At 38.0% G+C, this 8,811-nt stretch overlaps 1 non-coding gene across 1 annotated transcript; it reads left to right on the forward strand.

The window, feature by feature from the left end:
- Nucleotides 1-1,579: 1,579 nt before the first annotated feature.
- LOC129401266 (U6 spliceosomal RNA) lies at nt 1,580-1,686 on the forward strand. The gene has a single exon (XR_008628197.1). It is a non-coding gene; the product is annotated as a U6 spliceosomal RNA (small nuclear RNA).
- The last annotated feature ends 7,125 nt before the right edge of the window (nt 1,687-8,811 follow it).

An 8,811-nucleotide genomic window follows, 5' to 3' on the forward strand; every position in this document is an offset into this window, starting at 1 on the left:
GGTCCTTTTCTAAGATCTTGAGCTGTGAAGTCAAGCTCTCTATGTAGGCCCTTTCCTCCCTCCTGAGGAACGCTTGCAGGGCTATAATTTTTACCCTTAGCACAGCTTTAGCCACGTCCCATAAGTTCTGGTAGCTTGTGTCTTCATTTTCATTTGTTTCAAGGTATCTTTTGATCTCTTTCTTGATTTCCTTTTTGATCCACTCGTTGTTCAACAGGGAGTTGTTTAATTTCCAGGTGTTCGATTTGGTGCTTCATGTCTGTGTGTGCTTAGCTTCTATTTTCAGTGCATCATGGTCCAAGAAGATGGTTGATACAATTTCTATCTTGCTGATTCTGTTATGTTTTGTGATCCAGCACGTGGTCTATTTTGGAGAATGTTCCGTGTGCACTGGAGAAAAATGTATATTCCCTCTTTTGGGGGTGTAAAGCCCTGTATTGGTCTATAAGCCCTTTTTCTTCTATTTCTTCCTTCATGGCCATTGTTTCCTTGCTGAGTTTTGTTCTTGTTGATCTATCCATAGGTGATAAGGCAGTGTTGAAGTCCCCGACTACTACTGTGGTGCTAGTGATGTCCTCCTTAAAGTTTTTTAGGAGTTGCTTTAAATATTTAGCTGGTCGCTCATTAAGTGCGTATACATTTAAGAGTGTGGTTTCTTCCTGTTGTACATATCCCTTGATGAATAGAAAATGAACGTCCCTGTCCCTTCTGATCTTTTTCAGCCTGAAATCTATGTTGTTAGATACTAGTACGGCCACCCCAGCTTTTTGGGGGGAGTTGTTTGCTTGTAGGATTGTTTTCCATCCTTTGATTTTGAGCCTGTGTTTGCTCTTACTGTTCAGGTGTGTTTCTTGTAGGCAGCAGAAAGTCGGGTTTAGTTTCTGAATCCATTTTGCTACAGTGTCTCTTGATTGGTGTATTTAGCCCACTGACATTGAGAGAGATTATTGTCATGGGATTATGTGCCATCTTTCTGTAGGGTTTGTTGTTCTTGTTAGGGTTTTTCTTTGTCTTACAGCAGCAATTTTATTTTATTTTCTTAATTTATTTTATTGAATCACCATATGGAAAGTTACAAAGTTGGAAGATTTCCATTTCTCTAATATTTTCAAAGAGCTAGAGGAATATGGGAATAAGCCTCTGACATTTTGGCAAAATTCACTGATAGACCCATCTGGACCTAGAATTCTGTTTCTTGGGATATTTTAAAGTACTGGTCCAATTTAACATTTCATGGTTAGTTAGTTTAGGTTTTCTATTCCCTTCTAATTGGAGACAGCATGATTCTAAAAATGCACCTAACTTTTTCTTGATTCTCTAGCTTTCTGGCATAAAGTTTCTCAGGATTTTGTATTTCTGTGGTACCTATTGTAACTTGTCTCCTTTTAGATGATTTTTATCTATTAGGGTTTTCCTCTTCTCCTTTTTTCCTCATGAGTTTAGCTAAGGATTTGCCAATCGTGGTTTTTATAGTTTAAAATATGCTGATTTTATTGATCATTTGTATAATTTTCTTGATATCTGTGTCATTGATTTCTGCTTCACTTTTTATTTTTCCTTCATTAAATCTACTACGATGGTGCTCGCTTCGGCAGCACAAATACTAAAATTGGAACGATACAGAGAAGATTAGCATGGCCCCTGTGCAAGGATGACACGCAAATTCGTGAAGCGTTCCATATCTTTTAGACTTGAGACTGAACAGGATGGCCACTCAATACCCTTATTTGGAATCACAACACCCAAAAGAAAAGATAGATATCAAATTGGAATGCCTAGCTCCAGAGGCGGGGTGGGGTGAAGGGATGGGACTGGGGAGTGGGAGGGATATTGGGTTCATGGGTGATGGAAAATGGACACTGGTGGAGGGATGGGCTCTTAAACATTGCATGAGGGAAAAACAAGCACAAAAATGTGCGAATCTGTAATTATACCCTCACTGTGACTCACTAATTTAAAATAAACAAATTTAAAAAAATTTAAAAAATAAATTTGAAAAAAAAATCTACTACGATGTGCATTTGTTGTTCTTTTTTTTAGTTTCTCAAGCTGGAGACTAGGATAGTGACTGGAGCTACTTCCTCTTTTGTGATGTAAGCCTGTATGGATCCCTATGTACTTCCTATTGTGTTTTCTGTATCCCATAGATTCCATTAACTTGTATCTTCATTTTAATACATTTCAGGGAACATTTTTATGTCTTTTATTTCTTCCTTTATCTGGTTCCTTGATTCTAGTTCTTTACAATACATGTTCAGTTCCCAAATTTTAGATTTTTTTCGCTTTCTCTTTATAGTTAATTTATACAAGAATGGTATTGTGGTTTGAAAAGATACTTAGTCTGATTTCTATTTTTAATGACTTTATGGATACTTGAATTTTGCCACAACATGTTGTATATCCTGGAGAATGTTCTAGATCTACTGGGAAATAATGTGTTTTTAGCTTTGGGGAGGATGGAGAACCCTCCTGAGCAAAACCATTAATCCAAGCTCTTCTACATCCTCATATAAGGCTCTTATTTCTTCACTGATGTTCTGTCTACTAGACAGTTGGTCTGTCCATGATGAAAGTGGGGTGTTAAGGTCTCCCACTAATACTGTGCTGCCATTTATATAGTTACCCTCCAATCCATTAGCAGTTGTTTTTTATACTTTTGCTACCTCTTCATTTGGTGCATATACTTTGATAAGAATTAAGTCCTCTTGATTTATTATTCCTTAACAAGTATGGAATGACCAATTCTCTCTCATTACTTTCTTTAACTGGAAAACTATTTGATACAAGTATGGCCAATCCTGACTTTCCCAGTCTACACCTCTAAGACGTAGTCCTAAGATAGTTTTCCAACATTTCACTCCTAGCTTGTGTTTATTGTGAAAGTTCAGTGTGTCTCCTGGAAGCATTAGAAGGTTGGATTTATTGCCTTTGTCCATCCAGCCTCTCTGTGCCTTTTAATGGGAGAGCCCAGTCCGCTGACATTTAGAGAAACAATTGCTGTGAAGTTATTACCATTTCTCTGTGGATATTTTGATTACATTTGCCATTTGACCTTTGGGTTTTATAGGGCCACCTAGTAACCCCAGCAGAATTAGTTCAGATGTCACTAATGCCCTCTACTCATTTATGAAAGATTGATTTTATCACTCCCCCAAATCTGCAAATGCCTTCACATAATAGAAGATTCCTAGTTGAGTTTCTCTCCTTTCATTTTAGGAACCAGGGTGCTGGACCATAACTGGCTACGCTCAGGGCTTATTCCAGGCTCTGTACTCAGGATCACTCCTGCTGGTGTTGGGAAACCATATGTGTGGGGCTGGGGATTGAAAAAGGCTCAGCCAAGAAACTGCTCAGCCCCGTACTATCATAGCTCAGTTTGGGAGATTCTTTCCATCCAGTACTTTGATATACCATTCCATTCTCTTTTGCTCATAGACGTTCATTTGATAAATCTGATGTGGATGTAATTTTTTTCTGGTATGTGAACCTTGAGTCTCTCTTGCCAAGTAAAATTGTTTATCTCTGTCTTTTGTTATTGCTGTTTTGATGACGATGTATTTTGGTTTACAATTTAGGTTTACGTTGGCATTCTTTGTGTCTCCTATATCAGTGTAGTGTTTTTTCTTTTCAGTTTGAGGAAGTTCTGAGCTGTTTCTCCATCCAGCTGTTCTTTCTTTTCAATTCACTCCTCCTTCCTTTCCTGGAATTTCTATGATTCTGAGGTTATCCCACCAGTGATATATCTTAGTGTCTCTTCACTTTTTCCTCAATTCATCCCTATTACCTCTTATTTATTGGTAGAATTATGCAACTTGTCTTCAAGTTCACTGATTTGATTTTCAGCTTCAACATTCATCTGCTGAAGCTTGTTTCTGTATACGTTTAGCTCCTTAATTTCTACTTGAATGAGTTCTTTCATTTTTCCATCAACTCTTCAAGCTTATTGATTCTGTTCAAGCAATTCTTTCAGATCATTTAACACCAAGAGACTCTTTTTTCTAATGTCTTCTTTGGGCAGTTTTGCTTGCTGAGGACCTTCTTGAACTTCTGTCACCATCCACTGCTGTGGCTGAATTTCTTAATTTCTTCACTGTTCCTGGTGCCCTGTGAGAGCTACAGATTAGAATCCAGAAGAATGGCAAGCAATGTGCTAGCATGTCTGTGTCCAGGGGCATCTATGGATCTGTCAAGGCTTACTCCCAAGTCTCAATGGGCTGGAGAGCAGGCCCTGTACAATCTACATACCTGCAAGCAAGGTAGGGCAATGTACTGGCCACCAGCATCTCCAGGTGGAATTGTGTTTGTATCTGACAGCCTCCTGGGGGCTGGGGTGGGTGGAGGCCTCATGCAGTCTACCTGTACAGTTTGGGTAAGGGTTCATTCACTTCATTGGGTCTCCAGGTTCAACGGCATTTTTTTAGATCTGGCATGGCTTCCAACTAGAGTCAAGGGGTCCAGACATTATGGTATGCCTTCACGATATTCCTGCCTGCTTTCAGGGTGGTACCTACCCTGAGACTTGAAATAAAACACAAAAAAACTAAAACCTGAAAATTATTATTGGTCAGTGGTTCATTATTTTTATTATATTTCATTTTGGATTTTTTAATATATATTGAACATGACCTTATATGCGGCTTCAAAAATTATCATATTTGACAATCTTATTTCATCAACACCCATTGTTTCTGATTATTTTATTTTTCTGGAATACGTTAAAGTTCTAGCACTTATACATCTGCTTAATAAATATTTTCACATTTAGTTATAATTTTCAAAATATAACAGCCAATCTCAAGAAAATTTTTAAAATTTAACAAAACTAGTACAAGCTTACTAATATGATGGAATAACAACTTTATATCTAACATCTTCCCAATTGTTTCAAAGCTATTTTTTTTTTATTGAATCACCATGAGAACGTTTACAAAGCTTTCAGGTTTAAATCTCAGTCATACAATGAACAAACACCCATCCCTTCACCAATGCACATGTTCCACCACCAAGAACCCCAGTATACCATCCAACCCACCCCCCAACCTGTCTGTGTGGCAGATGATTTTCACTTGACTCTCTCTTTACTTTGATTACATTCAATGTTTCGTCAGAAAACCCATTATTATTATTTGGAATTTACTTCCAACACTCAGACCTGTCAAAAGGCATCATTTGATAATTTGTTTTCTATTGCTGATAATGAAGAGCAACTAACTGCATGGTTTTGGATTCCTGATATTTTAGTAATTATGTCCAGAGGGCTTTCTGCCAGAAGCCACTGCATCCTGAGATTGGTTTGTGTGCCACTGGGATTATGGCCGTTCAGGAGCGGAGGAGGGGTTGGTAGGCAGCCGCTCAGGGTCTCGTCTGGGCAGGGAGCAGCGCCTGTTCCATCTCTGCATTCCCAGATTCTCCACGCCCCTGTCTCTGCAAACTCATACCTCTGTCCAATAGGCTCTGAAATATGGTGGTCACCGTACTGCCACTGAGGGGAGGAGGCAGAAGGGACAACACCATTTCCCCTTGGGCGGCACAGGCCATAGCTTAGCTCACAGTCTAGAAGCATCTCTGCCAGAAGCTGCTGCGTTCCAAAATTGGTTTGTGTGCCTCTGGAATCATGGCCAATCAGAAGCAGTGGAGCTGTTCAACGGTGGCCACTTCAGGTTTCATCTGGGCAGGGAGCAGTGCCAGTCTCCAAGGCTATTTTATGAGATTAAAACCCCAAACAAGGCTTACATGTTCTAACATTACAAAATTCTATTGTGGGTCCAGGGGTGGGGACAGTACCAGACCTGGTGATGCTCAGGAGTTATTCCTGGTTCTGCATTCAGGAATTCACTCCTGGCAGGGCTTGAGGGGCTGTATGAGATGCCAGGGATGGAACTCTGGTCAGCCACGTGCAAGGTTAGCACCTCAGCTACTGTACTATTTCTTCAACCCCCAACCCACTGTTCTTTACTATGTAATTATCTCTTCTTTTCATCACCTCACTTCTGCCACCATGCTACCTTGCTCTATACAAACTAAAACATGTATCCCTGTGTCCATGTATTGTGAAATATATTCTGGCATGCTTGGCTATTTTCTTTGATGTCCCTTAATATTTTCCTCTCTTCTCAATATATTCAAAATTTTTTTATAAAGCACTAGAATCTGAATTAGATTTGGATACAAGTTTTCAGGCATGCATTTTTACATGGATGGAATTACTTTCTTCTTATAACAGGATGGGACTGCATGTCTAGACAATCTTCTACTAGTTCTATTAAGATTAATCAGTTAATTCACAAAAATCCAATCTGACCTCTTTGTTAAAAATACTGCCACATAAAAATTTCATCTAATGATTTTAGACAAAAATGATATTGCCTAGATTATTGATTCAAATGTACCAGTCCTCAGTACCTGTATCTTTAGAAACTCCCAGATGGTTCTAAGGTATGCCCAGAGTTGAAACCCACTGATGTACATGAAAACGGTATGACCTTTGAGCTATCAGGTATGACAGAAGCCAACTGTGGCACTTATGGTTATGCACAAGAGAATGAATATAGACATTTTTAATAAAGTGTTATTCTTACAGAATAATAAGTATGAGTCACAAAATCAATGAATTATCAGAAATGTCTTTTCAATGTCCTTAATGCCCTTCCCCAGCTGACTCTATATACCATTCCTGCTGCCCTCAATCTGTCCCTTACATCTGCTCCAATGAGTATGCTTGCGTTACTCATACTCCTTTATTCCCAAAGCCAGTCTTCTGGGGCCATCACATTTCTTTTCCTTAACTAAATTCATATTCTATAACATATATATTATTTTACCATCCCTACACTGTTATTCTGTTTTCCAAGTCAAAGTAACCTTACTAAACCTATATGACAATCTACACATCTACATGGGAGAGATGTAAAAGTCTACCACAGGATGAAAATGTGGATTTTAAGACAACCATCTGCAATGATATACAAATACATAGTGCACTGTATTTTCAGGAAAACTCCTCAGTGGAGTACATTGTGTGATACATTACACATCATATAACTCAGAAACAAATCATTATTCACAAATGCAGCTATCACACTATCAAAATAATGATGTTGTTTAAATAATTTAGGCACCAAGAGCAGCTACTGTATTAATAGTAAACAGATGAAAAGATGAAAAGACAGATGTACGGGAGAAAACATTCTGAGATCATAAAGCTAGCAGTGTAACTCCTTGCCTGTAGGCCACTTAATTTACCTGTAAAAGCATCTCTCTGGATCTCAATTTGACTATTAGCACAATTGGTTGAGACACATTTTAAATATAAACTGTATGGTTTTTTGAATGATTGGACCATGCAGAAGAGAGAGTTTATCCTATTAAAATTCAGTTGACTTTTATCAACAGTCCTATTTCTGGGCTCTTGGAACTAAGCTAGGGCATAAAGTCTGAGAGAAATGTTCTGAAGGCCACTGTGAATCCCCATTTCTTTGCTTTAGCTTAAGGGTTGAGTCTATCTTACTATTTAAGTCGCTGAAAGAAAAATATGTCCCATTGCTTTCTCCTTTTAGAATAAAAATCTATTAAGTTCTTGAGAAAAATCCTTGATCTTTGAAAACAAGAAATAAAACCTCTTGGAAGGATAAAAATGTTTCAGTGAATGCAGTGAATGCAAGACGGCTAGAGCAAAATGTGAAAGATACTTTTGTCAAAGAAAGTAAATGCACATAAGATGACATTATCTACCAATCTGTTGGAAAATCATCCTTCTTCCAAATTAGAATATATTTGAATCATTCAATAGTGAAAAATATAAGTAGAGGAAGTCTAGAGTAGGGGTTCTTTTCTTCTATTTGTGACTTTGCTTCATCTGAGAAATGTTTATACAACCCTGGGTATATAAGAATAGTAAATGTGTATACAAACAAAACATTTATTTAGAATAAATCATAAATAAATTTATGTTAGAACAAAAATTTTAGAGACTAAAGAGATAGTACAGTGAGTAGGGCACTGTATGTGACCTTGGAGGACCTTGAATGTGACCAATGCAGGTTTGATCCCTGGCATCCCATGTGGTCCCCTGAGCCCTCCAGGAGTGATTCCTGAGTGCAGAGCCAAAATTAAATGCGAGTAAGGCAAGCACCTTACCCATTTTACTATTGCTTTCGCCAGAATTTGAATTCACAATGTTCCCAAAGTGAACAACTCAATATCAATTGTGTGATACATTACACATCATATAACTCAGAAACAATTTATTATTCACAAATGCAGCTATCACACTATCAAAATAATTATGTTGTTTAAATAATTTAGGCACCAAGAGGAGCTACTGTATTATATTATTTATAATAATATCAAGAAGAAAAGAGAACACAAAGTGAGTGAGAAATCAGTGCTATGAAGTATATGTGGGATATAAGAATGGTATGGGAAGGACATAAAAACATTCCTGGAGTGATGTGACTTCTTTATCTTAATGGGGAAAAATAATCACATAGTATATGCCTGGCAAAACTCACTGACATATAACACAATTTCATTTAATACAAATTAAGTATGGAGGCTGAAAATGTAGCTTAATGGGCAGGGTGCTTGTCTTGCATATAGCTGATTCAGGTTCAATCCCTAATACCCCTGTATGGTCTCTTCAGCCTTTCAGGAGTGATTCCCAAGTGAAGAACCAAGAATAAGTATCAGGATTCAATACAAATGGGCATGACCAAAAAAAAAAAATAAATTTAAGTAACAGTATTAAATAAGAGAGTCTATTGCCCGCATGCCTGGCTGTCTTTCCCTGGGTCCCTCGGAGGGGTGGGCCCC

Source organism: Sorex araneus, chromosome 1 (genome assembly GCF_027595985.1).
Source record: "Sorex araneus isolate mSorAra2 chromosome 1, mSorAra2.pri, whole genome shotgun sequence".
In the NCBI taxonomy this organism is placed as follows: domain Eukaryota; kingdom Metazoa; phylum Chordata; class Mammalia; order Eulipotyphla; family Soricidae; genus Sorex; species Sorex araneus.